The following is a 16,565-nucleotide window of genomic DNA, read 5'->3' on the forward strand; positions in this document are numbered from 1 at the left end:
GGGATTAGAGGGAGAAAAGAGGGGAATCAAGAGGTGGTAGGAAAAAGGAGGGCAGATATTATCAAAATTCAATACATGAAAGTACAGAAATGTCATATTAAAACCTGCTAAGTTATAAAATTGTTATGTGTGAATAGTTATAATAATGATACAATTAAATTAAGACTTTCAATCTGAAGATGATAGAATTGTCATCTAGTCTAAGCTGTGCCCTTTTCTTAGTAGGCACTATGGGCGATATTATCAAATCTTAAACAGTATAAATTTGCAGCTTTTTGAAGTTGTCATTTAGTTATCTATTGCTGTATAACATTCTAAAATTCTGTGGCATAACTCTTAATGATTCTTCAGATTTTAAGTCAGAATATAGCCCAGAGAGAATAGTCCATTTCCATTGTATAATGGTTGAGAACTCATGCAAATGGATTTAGATAACTATGGATGGCTAGAGCTTCACTTGGTCATATATCTATAGCTCAGCTTGGTCATACATCTATAGCTCTGTTCTCCCTTACATGCTATGTACAGGGGCAGGAGTGTTAAGGATGGCTTCTTCATTCATATTTCTGGTTTCAGTGTTGCTATAACTAGAATACCTAATGAATAGTCAAAATTGCTCTCTCTGTGTCCTTTCCAGGTACAGCATTGATATTCCACACATCTTGGCAGTTTCAGAAGGTTGGGCCTGCTACATCATGCTTGGTTTCCTGTAGAGTAAGCATTTAAAAAGGTGAGGAGAATATCGTGCTAAGAGAAATAAGCCAATCCCAAAAAACCAAAGGCCGAATGTTTTCTCTAATATGTGGATGCTAATTCACAATAAAGGGGGGCCTCTAGGGAAGAATAGCATTACCTTATATTAGGTAGAGGGAAGTGATGGAAGGGGAGGAGAGAGGATGTGGGTATAGGAAAAATAGAAGAATGAAACAGACATTATTACTGTATGTGTATATGTAACTTCAAGGCCAATATGATTCTGCAACATGTACTCTCAGAAAAATGAGAAATTATACCCCATCTATGTATGATATAACAAAATGCATAAATGCATTCAACTGTCATGTATAACTAATTAAAACAAATAAAAAAAATTTTAAAAAAAGGTGCATGGGGAAAAAGCTGCAAAGTTTCCAACTCAGCTCTAGAGATTTCAGAATGTAGCAGTTCTGCCACAATCTAATACTTAACCAACTTAATAAAAAAAAAAACCCACATTTAAGGAAAAGGACATTAAATTACATCTCTCCATGGAAGGGTTAACATAGAAACTGAAGCTATCTTTAATCCACTATTACAGTTGAAGGAATAGAATACAAAATATATTACTTTCCCAAATTTTGAATTAACATTTGAGCACATTTGCCCTGTACACTCATGGGGCCCCAAATAAGTGAGAGACTTCAATTAAATTTCACATTTAAGAGTAATCTGAGTCTACTGGAAGCTGGATGCATTAGCAATATATTAAGGATAAGCCTCTGGACATAAATTCAATATCTAGAAGAGAAAGAAGTATTGTTTAAATACTCTAATGTACTTCACCTACATTTTCTTGTCTTATAAAAGTTCTAGATATCAAATATATTTTCTATGGTTCTACCTACTGACTTCACGTTTAATGTACTGGTAGAGGGAAAGAATGTGGTATATTATTGTGTTTGAACTATTACTACATTCCTTGCTTACTTGAAAGAATTATATATAAAATATATCAGTGTCTATTGTCTTTGCAATAATGAGCACATCATTTATTTCTAATCAGTGCAAGGTGTCCTTTTGCCCTGGAATGGGAAAAAGCTTTTAAAAAAACTAAAGATCATTCTAGCATTCTTACAAAGATAGAGTATTACAATTTTTTTACATTCTTGAAGGACATCTGAATAATGCAGCAATAACTAAAAAAGGTAAAAATTATTCACCTAATTGTTTATCACATTGAAGATATCTGAAAGCAAATTTGCTAAGAGAGTGAAGGAGGATATAATAAAGATAAGGTATAATCCACAAGTTTTGGATTATAAATTTGTTCCAGGAAGGAAAAAGGGTATGGTGAAGAAGACAGGCACTTGGAGGCAAGCCCCAATCTCTACAATCTTTCTTCTGTCTGAATCAAAACTTGGCAGAACAGCAGATAAATTTAGCTCAAACCACTCTTTTTTTTTTTTAATGTTATGTTATATAAGGGTTTTAGAAGTTCCATGTAGCCTGGAAGTTGATGCAGAAAATATCTAAATTGATAGCATGGTGACAGTTAAGTAAACTAAAGCCAGGGTCCAAAGAGATAAAAACAACACAAACACAAAGAAAAACAGAACCAGAAGTCTCAGAACCTTATACAAGTTCTGAGAAGGCCAATCATCCAGGGGATATCACAGATCTTAGAACTGAGTGAGAGTGATCAAAACAGGTTAACACATGTAACGTCAATCACAAGCTTCTGCACTTGATGTAAACAATGAGTCTAGCTGCATATAAGACAGGTCCCCAAGCAGACAGTTCATTTAAAGATGAAGCAGGATCTCTTGAAAACATCACATAGATCCTTTGATGAAAATGGACCCTTTGTTCTCATATCTTTTATGTCTGCATTCTTCCTCTGGACAGAGAAATATTATTTATAAAAGATTACTGGAGAGAAGCATAAAACTTAAGTGATGTAGAAAGTTCTATCTAAAGCACCTGTGAAGATAGAATTATTACATTATATAGAATTACAATTCAGTTCACTTTCTATTCTCTCACGGAGAGTTGTTCTTGAGACACATCATATTAGTTTTAGAGAAAATAAAGTTTTGCATGTATAGAAATCTCTAAATATAGGATCTTATTAGGCATTTTTATTTTTCTTCACACTATATTATTTTCCTCATTATTTTGTTTTATATTGCTATTTCCATAGTTCTTAATAATTTTTAGTTTCTTTAATTGAATCTCTTAAAACAACAGTTTTCAAATTGTGTCCTTCTACAGTAGCAATATCAGCATCATTTAGAAGCTTATTGAAAATGAAAATCAGGTTGCCCTCTTTTTCCAATGAGTGGGAAACCCAGGTTAGATACCAATGTCTTCTGTGTTTCACTTATCTTCCACTTGTTTCTGATGCCCGGTAAAGTTTGAGAAGCATTATGTTAGAAAACTTAAACTTCACCGTTACATATATATACTTTCTTCAAAATTTCCACAATTAGGGTCTCCTCTAGTCCTTCAGTCCCCTGTCATGTGTATCTGCTTTACTAAGGTATGAAAGTTGACTTTTAATATTCATACTTTGGCATTTCAAACATGTGACTATCCCTTGGCTGATTTAATTAACATTCTTCAAATTAGACTGTGCTTAACCAATTTGGGAGAAAATGCCAGGTGACTAATCTTTGTTTTCTCAGATGCCTCTTTCAATTGCTTTTTTACTCTTTGGCATATAAACTTGTTATGTCAAGTTTTCTTTGTATTTCCTTTGAGCTGAGCTCTCTTAATAATGGTAATTTCTATGTATTGTCCCTGTGTTTCATTTTCAATTCTCTCAACACCCTAAAATCTCCAATCTAACTAGAAAAACCTCCCTAATATTTGTTTTTCAACTTTACAAAAATGACAAACCAATGTATTTGTCAGTATTTAATCAGCTTCTATATTACTTATGATATATTTCCCAGATTGTTGGAAAGAGTACTTTCTGTAGACTCTTCCTTATTTGGACTGTTCTCAATAGGTTCTCTTTCTCTCTTCACTGATGTGGCAGCATTCTCTAAAGCCATTTTCTTGGTCTTTTCCTCTTTTTTGTATTGTAGAGATGCCATTGAGTGGCCTTATGTGATTATAAGATCTTCATTTCCAAAACTGAACACACATCTGACATTCAGATCCAAATATTCAATACCAACTGGATAGATTTCTATGAAAAGTCCATAGATTTCCTATTAGCTAATTTTTTTCATATACTAGTTATGATTTTTGAAGTATAATACATATATTACAGGAATATATTTTTAAATTGCATAAAATTGAAAGCATAAGTCACTTTTGCTGCCACTACCCAGAACTAACCACTTAGTATATACACAAACATAAACACATACACAGCTTATATTCTTTGATTTGAAAGCATAATATTTTACCTACCAGAAATGTGACTGTTTAGAACACCAGCACATTTTTTATTACCAAACACAAATGTTGTAACTACTTATACATAAGCTTCATACCAAGTAAATTAGACCATTTTTGAACAAGAATCTGTTTCTTTCACTTTTATTTTCACTTGGCTGCATTTAAATTACAAAAGAGTATATGCAGCAGGATAGAGATCTTTCTGGTTCAAAGCCAGTACACAGCATTACCCTTGAGTTACAGGGTATGACTTTTCATAAATATATTTCCTTCTGGGAACCAATATATACTGTCCAGAAAAAGAGCAGAGATCTTCAGTGTGACCTTTAGTGAAAATTCAGTTTTGAAATGGACATGTAGCTTCAAACTATTATCTCTCTTGCATGCATCTTAGACCAAGATTAATTGAAAAGCTGTTTATTCTTAAGACCAAATGTCAGTGGAAAGTGTTCTGGGATTAAGGTGATCCTGAAGAGTTTATGTGAGTGTGCATGTTTAGTGTGCTTACATTTTTTTAAAATATAAAATTGCCAAAATATTTTAACTATGAAAAAGACATTTTTATTTTTAATATTTTGATTGGTACAAATTACAGCTCCAAATCTAAATAATTTCAGATTTAATGTCTTAAAGGTGAAATATAAAAATATAGCTGAATAACTTAAGAAATGAAGTTAAATGTAAAAAGAATTTTCTCAAGTATGGACCATTAAAGAAGGGGAACCACTCCTATAGATTATTCTGTATCACACATCTTTTTAGAAGCCTACCCAAAGCTTTTATTTTAAAAGTCTCTCTTTTAAACAGAGAAAAGTTTTACAAATAGTGAGGATTTGTTTATTTTTGTTTTCTATGTCACCTATCTAATTCAGCACCTATATGTGCCTGTGTATGTGAGTGGGTGTGTGTGCATCTGTATTTCCAAAACTGAACACACCTCTGAGATTCAGATCCAAATATTCAATTTAAATTACAAAGGGGTAAGTTAAATTACACCAATTGGATAGTTTCCTATGAAAAGTCCATAAATTTCCTGTTGGCTAATTTTTTTATAATAGTTATGATTTTTTGAAATATAATACATATATTACAGAAATATATTCTTAAATGGCATAAAATTGAAAGCATGAATCATATAGTATTATATATATGTATGTATATATATATATCATATTATAAATACAGGTTATGTGGAATGCTTCTAGATAAGCAGAAAAATGCGAAGCAGACAAATAAATGAGTTTGATTGCACTCTACAGAGTTATGAACTCTCTGGAGAAGATTGGACAATGTGTAAAATTCGTACTATGAGAGTCAGTGGCAGAAGAGCAAAGTGTCCTCTCTTCTGTCAAACCACTTTGTATTGACCAAGAAGCAGCTGCCTCTCAATGAAATTTGGGTGCGTAACTCTCCTAGATTTCTCTGTTGTTTAACGTAAATCCTTAGTACCCATAGAACCAGAGTGGACTACCTGGTTTTCGGTGTAGACTGAATTGATCACATGATGCTGCATGTTCCCATTTCCTCCCGGCCTCAGGATATACACTTATGACCTCATCTACCAGTTTCTCTTTGCCTCCCATAATCTGACCCAGTATCTACATTCTAAGCACCACTGATTGTTTATCTGGAACTTCAAATCAGTGATAATAAAACTTCCTGGAATTCCTCTTTTATAACAATTTTCATCATCAAATCTTCCGCACCTGAAATATTAAAATACAAATTAAAAAAAGAAAAAGTTTCCCTTCAGTTTGCTTTTTCAAATAGTCACAGTTCAACTCTTACACCATTTCTGTCACATTAACTCCACTTATCTATATATCACTTGTTTATAATCTCTTCAGTATTTACTTCCTCCTTCCACAATCTTTTTTGGGGGAATTTTAGGGTCTATGATCAGTCAGTATAACCACTCCTCTCTAAGAGTTCTGAATCCTTTGCCTACTTCCTGATTTATCCCCTTCCATAATATTTGCCTTCTCAAATTATTAATCAGAGTAAACAAAAACTTGTGGCTGAACTGGGTCTATGATCAAGAAGCTAAATTACACCAAGCAGAAACTCTCGTCTTCATTAACGTACAGGATCTCAGGATTCAAAGAGGCTGAGGACACTGTCTGATCATCCTGCTGTTTCAGCAGTAGACTCAATTTCCTTTTCCTGAATAGAACCTATTATGTCTTCTTTCTCCAAATATGTGTTACCTCACCCTCATTCTGCCATCTCTCCGGGTAGGCCTGGCCCCATTGAGTGAAGGAAACAGAAATCACAAGATGGGAATTTTTCATTCCTCACCTACTGAAACCCATTTTGAGAAGGTCACCAGTGACTTGCCGGATGCAGTGTTCTTCATTCTACCTATGCTTTATACATTGAACAAGTGGAACATTGACTTATCACTTCTGAAAACATTTCTAGCCTGAGATTTCTTAGGGTATTGTATCATATAAGGGCATATTTTTTATTTGCTTCATAGTACATAGTTTATAAACATCTTTGTGTGCATGTGCATTTTAACGGGTTTAACATCTGCTCCTATAATGTCAGGCACTAATATCACCTATATTTTGCTTTTGAGGATTCTCATTTTCTTCTATGTTCTGGTCACTTTGTCTCTGCTACCATTACATTTCACAGGGCATTACACACAGCAGATATATTTGTTTGTTGAATGAATGGATAAATTGAAATACTCATGACCTTATTACAGGAACAATATTTGGAGCTACATGGATGAAAGCATAGAGAAGAGGTCAACTATTTGCTTTCTTTTTTGTGTGTTCATGATATTTAGAAACAGCAGGCTTTCAAATGCTCCTTTCTCTCCTTGAGTATAATCCTATCTTGTTATTATATTCTTGTTCCTGCTTGAAAGCTGTAACTGGCTGCTTTCTCTGCTTTTCTTAAGATACTGTGCCTATGTGAAAGCCCAAGTCTTTACCTGATTCTGACTGGAAGTAGGAAGCTCTGCTGCAAGGAAAAAGTTGCTCTCACTTTGGTGCCTACAGGGCATCTGACATGATTCATTTTGATCAGACTACTTTCTACCTTATTAGTGATGCTACATGCTTCATGGTGCAGGTTAATTTTCTCTCACAGATCTGCATAAATTGTCAAAATTATCCTATATCTCAACCACATATTCCTTTAGGGAATGATCAGCATACCTTCTCCCATTTAAATGTTATATTTAAATTCCTTGTATATTGGTAGTGGTGGATGCTTAAAAAATACATTAATATAATTTTATGTGTCAACAGTACAAATATTGACATAGTTCATCTTCTTTTTTTTTTTTAAATAAAATGTTAACATTTTCCTGTTGGTTTAAACACAATCTCCCTTTTCTCTGAGATACTATTAAGTCTATCACATCATTTCAGATGGAGATTAAATTGTAACCAAGTTATTTCCTAATTTTACATTTTGTAAGTTTAAGATTTGGAGTTTCATCCACTTGGTAATACTAAAATAAAGAAAGGTAGCTTTTCTTTGAGGAAGTATGTCAAGACTGGCATAATCACTCTCTAAGAAATGAGGAAAACATGAAGACTAAACTAAACTAAAGTAAAATGATTGACTGCTATAAATAAGTTCTCAGATTCATGGTTTAAACCAATTTCACATGCAGGAGAAACCACTTCAGATGTGTTTTGTTTGTCTCTCTTGTTTATTCTTTTAAACGAATGTGTGCTAGCAGTTTAATCAAGGTTTTTTTTTTCCCCCTAAGTCTTGATTTATACCATATTTCGAGATAAGTTCAATGAAGGAAATATGAGTCACTAAGATATTTTCATACAATTTTAATATGAAGGAAGACATGTTTAGGAAAGTATTGGAAGGTCTGCAGGAAATAAAAGAATAAATCTCCTAGAAGAATTCTCAAAACAGAATCCATGTTCCAGGAGCAGAAAGCTGTGATGAATGTCTAATCAGAAGATGGGTTACTAGGAAATTGCCACCAGATTTATGGCAATCCAAGACATATCCCCTGTCCACTTCCTGGGAAGCTGAAATTAGAAATAAGTGTGTCTTCATACAAGTTAATTCTGATTCATCGATTGATGTGATCGCCTCTGAAAACCCACAACATAAGCATGGTACGTTGTTTCAGACAGAACACTTCTGCGTCCTTCCTTTCCAAGAGAAAACAGCTATATAACCAGAAGTTTGCCTGTTTCCTTTCTCCCTTCCAAATCTAAAAAAACAAAAAACGAACAAACAAACCTTATTTCTTGCTCTATGGCATTTAGAATACCATGAACCTTATTAGAAAGAAATGTGAGTGGATGCTCTATTCATTGATCAAATCCACCTTAACCTCTTTTTGAAGAAATCAACGCTGAAAAGAAGCTTATGTGAGAGCTCCATTAAGCCAGGTCACAAAGATCCCACTTCAATGATTTTGTAGTTTTAAAATAATATAACACAAAAAGTATAAAATTACTTCTCTATTCTTAACTCATATTATATTCAAATATTTTAATCTTCTAATATTCCAGGTCTTTGTTTGCCTCTTAGCTTGCTTCTAAAGCCAGGATAATCATTCTATACCCACATCTCATCAATAGCCCTACCATTCTCCTTCAGGAAGCCTTATTTTATCTCCAAGTTCATTTCCATTTACTCCTTCCTATTTTCTTCAAATCTATCAATGTGTGTATCTCTAATAAAATTATCTTCTATCACTTTGCTTTTATATCCCAATAAATCACAATAAAGCTTTTAAAGAAATCTTCTATTACTTGGTGTGTAAAGTAGGTGCTCAGTAAATGTTATTTAAATCATGTTCTAATGTCCCTTTGAGGATTCTTGGTACCATTTAGCTATGAGATATTGAGCATACTTTCATTTTGCTCAAGAGGCCATATTATTGATTATATGACATACCAAATAAATATTTGCTTGTCTTCAGTTTTTAGTTTAAGGATTTTGACCTATTAGGTAAATTTAATTATGTTTTTGCCAACTTAAGACACTTGAAAGACATACTTTTTTTTTCCTCTTAAAGCCAGGTATGCTAAATAAATCATGCTGAGTTTTATTTATAGCCTTTTATTTTATTTTATTTTAATTGCATTACAATCCTTATTATACATAGAGAGCACATTTTTTCCTATCTCTGTACATACAGTATGTTCATGCCAACTGATGCCATTATACATGTGCTCTTTTTTTTTGCATTACAATTCTTAATACTCATATACAACACAATTTTTCATATTTCTGTTTGTATATAAGGTATGTTGGCCCCAAATTCAAATCTTCATATATGTATTTTGTATAAGGATGACCATCACATCCCACCATCCTTGTTAATCCCCTTCGCCCTCTCTTTCCCTCCCATCCCTCTTCCCTATCTAGAATTAATCTAATCTTCTCATGTTTTCCTTCCCTTATATCAGAGAAAACATTTGGCATTTTGTTTTGTTTCGTTTTGTTTTGGGATTGGCTAACTTCACTTAGCATTATCTTCTCCAACACCATCCATTTACCTAAAAATTCCATGATCTTGTTCTTTTTTAGTGCTGCATAATATTTATATTCTTTTAAATATAATTAATGAATCAGGGCAAAAAATAGAAGTTGTCCTTCATCCTTAGGACTGCTATCACCAACACTCCTGTCTACCACTTAGTGACTAATTTCTAGCAGCAAATAACATAGATTATTTTTTGGAGGGTAGTGGGTATTGAACCCAGGGGTGCTTAATCACTGCTTAATCACAGAGTCACACACCCCAACCATTTTTTGAATTTTATTTAGAGACAGTGTCTCACTGAGTTGCATAGGGCTTCTCTAAGTTGCTGAGGCTGGCTTTGAACTTGTGACCCTCCTGCCTCAGTCTCCTGAGCCATTAACATTATATGTTTGGACCACCTTGCCTGGTTAGACAGGATTTTTGAGTGGGCATGGAGATATTACAGTAATGCATGAGAGGGAAAAAAAAAAGAAACCTGTTTTATGAGAATTAAAAAAAATCTACCAATAAAAAAAATAATAAAGGCAATTCATTTCCCTAGCCAGAACTCTACTTTAACTTTACCTCTCACTTTTTGAGGACAAATCGACAAAATTCAGGTTAATTTTTCTGTAGGAAACTTCCAACAATATTATGTACTTTGGATATTGTTAACAATATGATCAATTTTCTGAAATATTTCAGGTGTAGATGAAGGTTTATAACATACTATTTATTGTATACTCTTTGTATTTAGAAGTTGTTTATTTTCTATTGGTTGGTGTTTTCAGTGTAAATTCAGTAGCTATAGGAGAAAATCTTGGAAAGTAACATATTTCAGAAAGAGAGACCATCATGATTATTGAAATTATATAAGTATTTTAATTATTATCATCATGTATGACTTTGTATATCATGATCTCTAGTACAAGTCTTGATGCAGAGAACCAAAATCCCAAATAGAATAACAAATATTTTTAGAGAATAGAAGAGAAAACATGCAAGTATTCTATGAGCTACTTATACCTGATCATAATAATTTCTAATAATTGCAGAGTATTTGGAAAGAGAAAAATGATTTATGCCAGTTAATACTATTAATAGCTAATCAGTTAATATAGTAGAAATTATTGCCCAAGGACTGAAAACCAAAAGTTGGGCAGAGACCTAGGGACAGAGGAAGCAAAGGACAAGCAAAACAAAAGGAAAAATACTTAATTAAAGTGAAATTAAGGTAGATTTTCAAATATCAGATCTTATAATTTCCATTTTGGTTTAAATATATTCAAAGAACAACTTCAATATAAATAAGTAAATTAATAGACGAACTCTAGATTGGCCAGAGGGGTGGAAGGGGAAGAGAGGAAGCAGGGGGTTAACAATGATGGTGAAATGTGATGGACATCATTATCCAAAGTACATGTATGAAGATTGGAATTGGTGTGAACATACTTTATATACAAACAGAGATATGAAAAATTGTGTTCTACATGTGTAATAAGAATTATGAGGCATTCCACTTTCCTATATTTAAAAAATCAATTAAATATTTAAAAAACTAACTAAATAAATAAATTTTATTAGTATTAATTATTAAGTTGTTTTAATTATTTAAAGATAATTAAAGCTTCTTCAATATATTATTCAAGATAGACTGAAAGAAGACAACCTTTAGGAATTTGTTCTAGGGATATGTTCACAAAAGTTTACCTGGATTCACTTTGAAAAAGATAATTGAAAACAGAAAAATCCCATGGGGATCATTACTATCTGGTACCATCCACTCTGATGGCATTGTTTCTTAAGTCACAAAATTCATTGATTTAAACAAAAATGAAATATGATTTCAAGCACCTGTTATATAGAAAGGATTAAAAAGTCTGTTTTCTCATCTTTTTTTTCATTCCTTCTTCTCCACTTTCTTTCTTGCTACCTTTCTTCCTCTTTATATTATTGAACTGAAAGTTAGTTGCATTTTTGGAGGTAAATGATATTACTTCAAATTGCTAGTGTATGTGGTATTATACTGGCAAATATATTTATACTTAATATATACTTAGTATATATAGTATATGGTATATAATTATGACTTACAATATATCACACATACTTAGTTTAATATTTCTTATGTAAGTATTATACTAGTTGTTATGTTTCCAATTTTGTGATTTCAATATCACATCATGGTACTGTGTAGTATAGGACTCTCATGTGACTGCCAATAAAAATGTTTCATTGAATAAATGAGAGAGTACCAAAAAATGATTTCTTTGTGAAGCTTGCCCATTGCCCATGTCTGGAGATTAGAAATTCAACCCACAATTCAATAGGCTAAAATCAAGTTGTTAGAAAGGCTGTATTTATTACTAGACACTTTGTAAAAGAGTGCACATACAGGCTATGTCATTGGAAAAATTCAATTCTTTACAACTGTGGAATTTAAGTCTCTGCTTTCCAGCAGACTGACTGCTTAGGTCACTCTTAACTTCTTGAGTCCTCTCTTCTGTCCTTGTCTGTGGAGCTCTTCATCACCAAGCTAGTGAAAGAGCCTTCTTCTGTTCTGCTTACAACTGAAGTTATTGGTTTTAAATGACTCAATTATTTTGGACCAAACTAGATAATTCAAAAAAACTTTTCCAATTTTAAAATCTGTAAATTTAATTGACTCTGCAAAATTCCTTTTGCCATATGATATAAACATTCACAGATTTTAGATATTAGGCCATGGATCTTCTGTTATTGCCACTATGTTACCAACTCTACCCATGTTTTCTTTACTACTGATTTGATTCCTTACATGACTGATGTCAAAGCAAGAAATAACTTATTTTTTTTTGTGTATGCTTTAGAATATTTGAAACAAACCAAAAATGATGCTTGGAATCTTGGAAGGAACTTCCTTACTTCTGCAACATTTTATTTGGTGATAGATATTGCTAAATATTCATCCAGGTTGAAGTAATAGAAAAAAGTGTTTCACCATCATTTCTTAAATTTACATGAATGTGTACTTTAGAACAGCATTTTCTTATCTTAATTTGTAGAAGTATTACACATAGGAATGGCAATGATCTTGTGTAGATAGCAATTAGAAGTCCAGAAACAAAGACTTAAGATTGATGAAATAAGTCATGAAACTATCTGTGAGAGTTTATAAGTAACTTGCAAGATGATCTGCATTCTATTGTGAAAAGAGTCCATCAGTTGTTGCAGCAGATGGCTTGGTTTGTATACATTACTTTTGATAAACATAATATTTTAAAATATGAGATTAGCATAAAGATTATAATTTCAGGGGTTCATGTTCAATAAATTTAGCTTAAGAATAATACCTTATTTACAGTGCTTTATAATTTAGAAAATGCTTTTTAATATTCATGAATATAATTCTTACAACCAGTGAAACTTGTTATGAAAATATGAAATCTCTAGTCAATTGTTGATTTAGCATGTTGTTGTGATCAAAACTGGATCTCTTACTTCCATCAGTTTTTAGTTATGTGTTTGTGTGTGTATATTTTACTAAGAATATTAACCAAATAGAACACACATACACATACATTCTATTTAATTCTAGATAATTCAAAAAACTTTCCCTATTTTATGTGATAAAGATTACATAGTCCTTTTTAAAGGCAAAAGCTGAGAAAATGGATTCCGGAAAATCTTTTCTTCTACCTTTGTGTTCATATATCCATCAAAGTGGGAGGGGGGTGGTGGTGAACATGCTAAACATGTTGGGATAAGATGCTGGTTACTTTACGCTCCAGTTATTTTACAGTTCTACCAATGTCTGAAAATTTGTTAAAGTTCTGTTTGTTTTCTTTTGCAATCATGTGAATTTTGTTGATGTCTATAGCCATGCAAGTTATATAACTTCACCGCAAAACACTTAAAATAAAGTCAATACTACACTCAAGGGTGAACACACGTCAGTCACTGTATGTCACAAACTTTCTTGTGTAAAATTATTGCTTATTTACTCACAGCAGCTTGAGGCAGAATAGCTTTGAGTTATAGCTACCCAAACTCAAAAAAAATTAATTATTTTGGTTATTTTATCAACCTAGGCAGTGCAAAGCAGTTAGGTTAAAAAAATTAAATTACAAAAAAAAAAAAAAATAAAACCCAAGCAGGAAATTCCCAGCATAGTCATCTATCATAGAAGTTAACCATTAAAAAGGGGGGGGGGGGGACACCTATTCTAAATATGAAGTCTTTAAGTCAGTTTGTGTCAATTCTATATCCTGCTTTGTTTTTGCAGAAATTAATCCTCTTATGCCAATTAAATCTCAACTTTAATTTATATTGTACTAATATATCCATCTTAGCATTCCACTAAATATTTGAAATTTATTGTGATAATTATCTCCAAATGTGTATTTGTTTAGTAATTTGCATTTGCTGACATTCTGATTGATATTGAATGTATATCTCACTATAATTTACTAAATCTTTTCATGGCAACAAATCATGGCAACTCATAAAATACTCTGCTTGATCTTGTTTATTTCAAGGATATTTGTCAAAACAAGAAAAAAAAATGCCAGAGGTTCAGATAAGCCACTGTTTAAAGGGAATACTACCTAGTTTTGTGAACTTTATTCCTTGAGAGGTGGAAGTGAAATGACCATCTGGGGTGTAACAAATACAATGAATTAGGAAAGGTATCTTGGTCTTTAGCACTTTCTTCAAATGGTTTCCTTAATCATTAAATCCTGACCTAGTCTAGGAGGGAAGTTAATGAAATCTAGCTGGAAATCTATAGCACTTCACCAAACAACCTTAATCTTTTCCCTCAGCATCACTAAACTTCAGACAGGCTTCTTCCTCATCCTTAGCTCTTCACCAGCATTTTCTTAGAGCATTTATTTTAGAGTTCTTTTAATTGTAAATTCTTTCTTAACCCCTTTGAGGTGTAAATCTGTTTTAAAAAACAACAACAACAAAAAAGAAAACCTTCCCAGTTTTACAACCCAAGGCAGGATTATTCCAGGAGCAATCTTTTAGAAAAGTAAACACCAAGCAAAATATTTCACCCTTTTTTCAGCCTTTTTGTGGGAAAGTAGGAGCCTAGCTTCTGTCAGAGTATCAATTCTCAGGTAGTTTAAGTAATAATAATGATAATTAATAATAATAATAATAGCAGCAACAACAACAAAACCTATCTCCTGTCCTGAAGGTAGGAAAAAGTTTACCTTTTGAATAAAGCCAATTAGCAAATACAGATGGCATATAATGTGCCCAATTCTACAAACTCTCCCACATCTTGTTTCAACAAGGTTGAGTTCAGCATCTGTTCTGTTCTCTCTCACTTATTTCAAAAGCCTGAATAACATCTCCTTTTTCCTTCGTTTCGCCAGAGCTAATTTGGCTTTGGCACTTACTCAGACAAAATATACTAATGAAAATCAGAAAAGGAGGCAGAAGAATTGATTTTAAGTTATACAGCACTAAAACTTGGTATAATAAAGTATTGTTGATTCATGACGAAGTTACACATAATTTTAGGCATATGTATGTGATTTCCTATTTACTAAATATTTCGCTAAAATGAAATTTGAATGTAGAGAAAGAAATTCTTAGTAATATAAAAAAAGGTGTTGATTGGGAGAAGGAGCAATTTATTTACAATAATTTATTACAGAATTCATGAAATCTTGTGAAGTTAAAAAGAATGTGGAGAATGCTGAATTGGTGATTGCTAGAATTGCATTGCACACATCTCCGTATTATGTGACAGTAATGTGCCCAGGGCAAGGAATACTGGCAGGACTTTACTTGGATCAGTAACAACCAGAGAGGACAGAGATGTGAAGCAGGGGCAGACATTGAGAACTGATTGAAGATTAGAAGCCTATGCAAGGGAATCATTCTGTTCTCCCATTCTGGGACTAAACACAGGCTATAAAAGCAAAGACTGGGAAAATGTGAGATGTCTTTTCTCTAAGCTGAAAAACAAACACAACCAGATAACTCAGAACCTAAACAACAGCAAAATCCAAAATGTTTGTTTGTATACCAAGGCATGGAAGAAGACATTTCATCTCAGAGATTTGGAAACAGCACTCGGTTGTAGCAAAACCTACCACTGGACAGTCTCTGTTCTGTCTTGTTTCACACAATTGCTTTCCAGAATTCCTAAACCCAGGATACCAAAAATTCTTTCCAGACAATAGTAAAGGAAAAAAAATTTCAAGTGTACTAATTTTTTAAAAAGTCTGAATGAACTACTCTTACTCATGTTTCAAAAAAAAAAAAAAACTAACAGCATAAAAATTAAAGCACAACAAATAAATAATTTTCTTTCTTTAAAAACTCATGGTACAAAAATAAAGGAAATTATATAATGTAAGAATAGAACCCATTATTTGTATTTTCATGTTTCTTTTTTATTTATTTTCTGTTTGTTCACTCTTGAAAATTCTATGTACTTGCTAGTATTAACCAGTAAGCATTGTTGTTTATCTTCTGTGTGAGTCATTTTTTAGGCTGTCTTGCACATTTAGCAGGGCTTAAAAATCTAATGCAACTCAGGTGAACCCACATTGGCTCCTGCTAAGACCTTTAATGTGGCCATAAACAAAGATTATACCAGTGAGAACAAGCTTAGGTTATTTATTCAGAGCTTGCTATAGCAAGGAAGGCAGCTATCATCATTTGCATTTGGAAGAGACACAAAGGCAGGTAAGGGATTGGAAATCTTTGAACTGGAAAAGTGAAAAACTCCAGATATGCTGTAATTGGATTTTGTTGGCATAAATTCCAGCTAGACAGATGTGGAGCACCCTATATGACTGGTTTGGAGAACATGTTTGGATTTCTCTTGTTGGTCCTGAGTTGGAACAGAGGAGAAATAATTAGGAAAGTGAGCAAATCTGTACTTTGGAAGATGATTTGACTTCTTGAACTGCTTGCTACACAGTTTGTGGAGGAGAATTCTAACTTTATATATGGTTACATTATTGTCCTTTTTATACTAAGTCTTTTGAGG

The sequence above is a fragment of the Ictidomys tridecemlineatus genome, chromosome 6 (assembly GCF_052094955.1).
Source record: "Ictidomys tridecemlineatus isolate mIctTri1 chromosome 6, mIctTri1.hap1, whole genome shotgun sequence".
Classification (NCBI taxonomy): Eukaryota; Metazoa; Chordata; class Mammalia; order Rodentia; family Sciuridae; genus Ictidomys; species Ictidomys tridecemlineatus.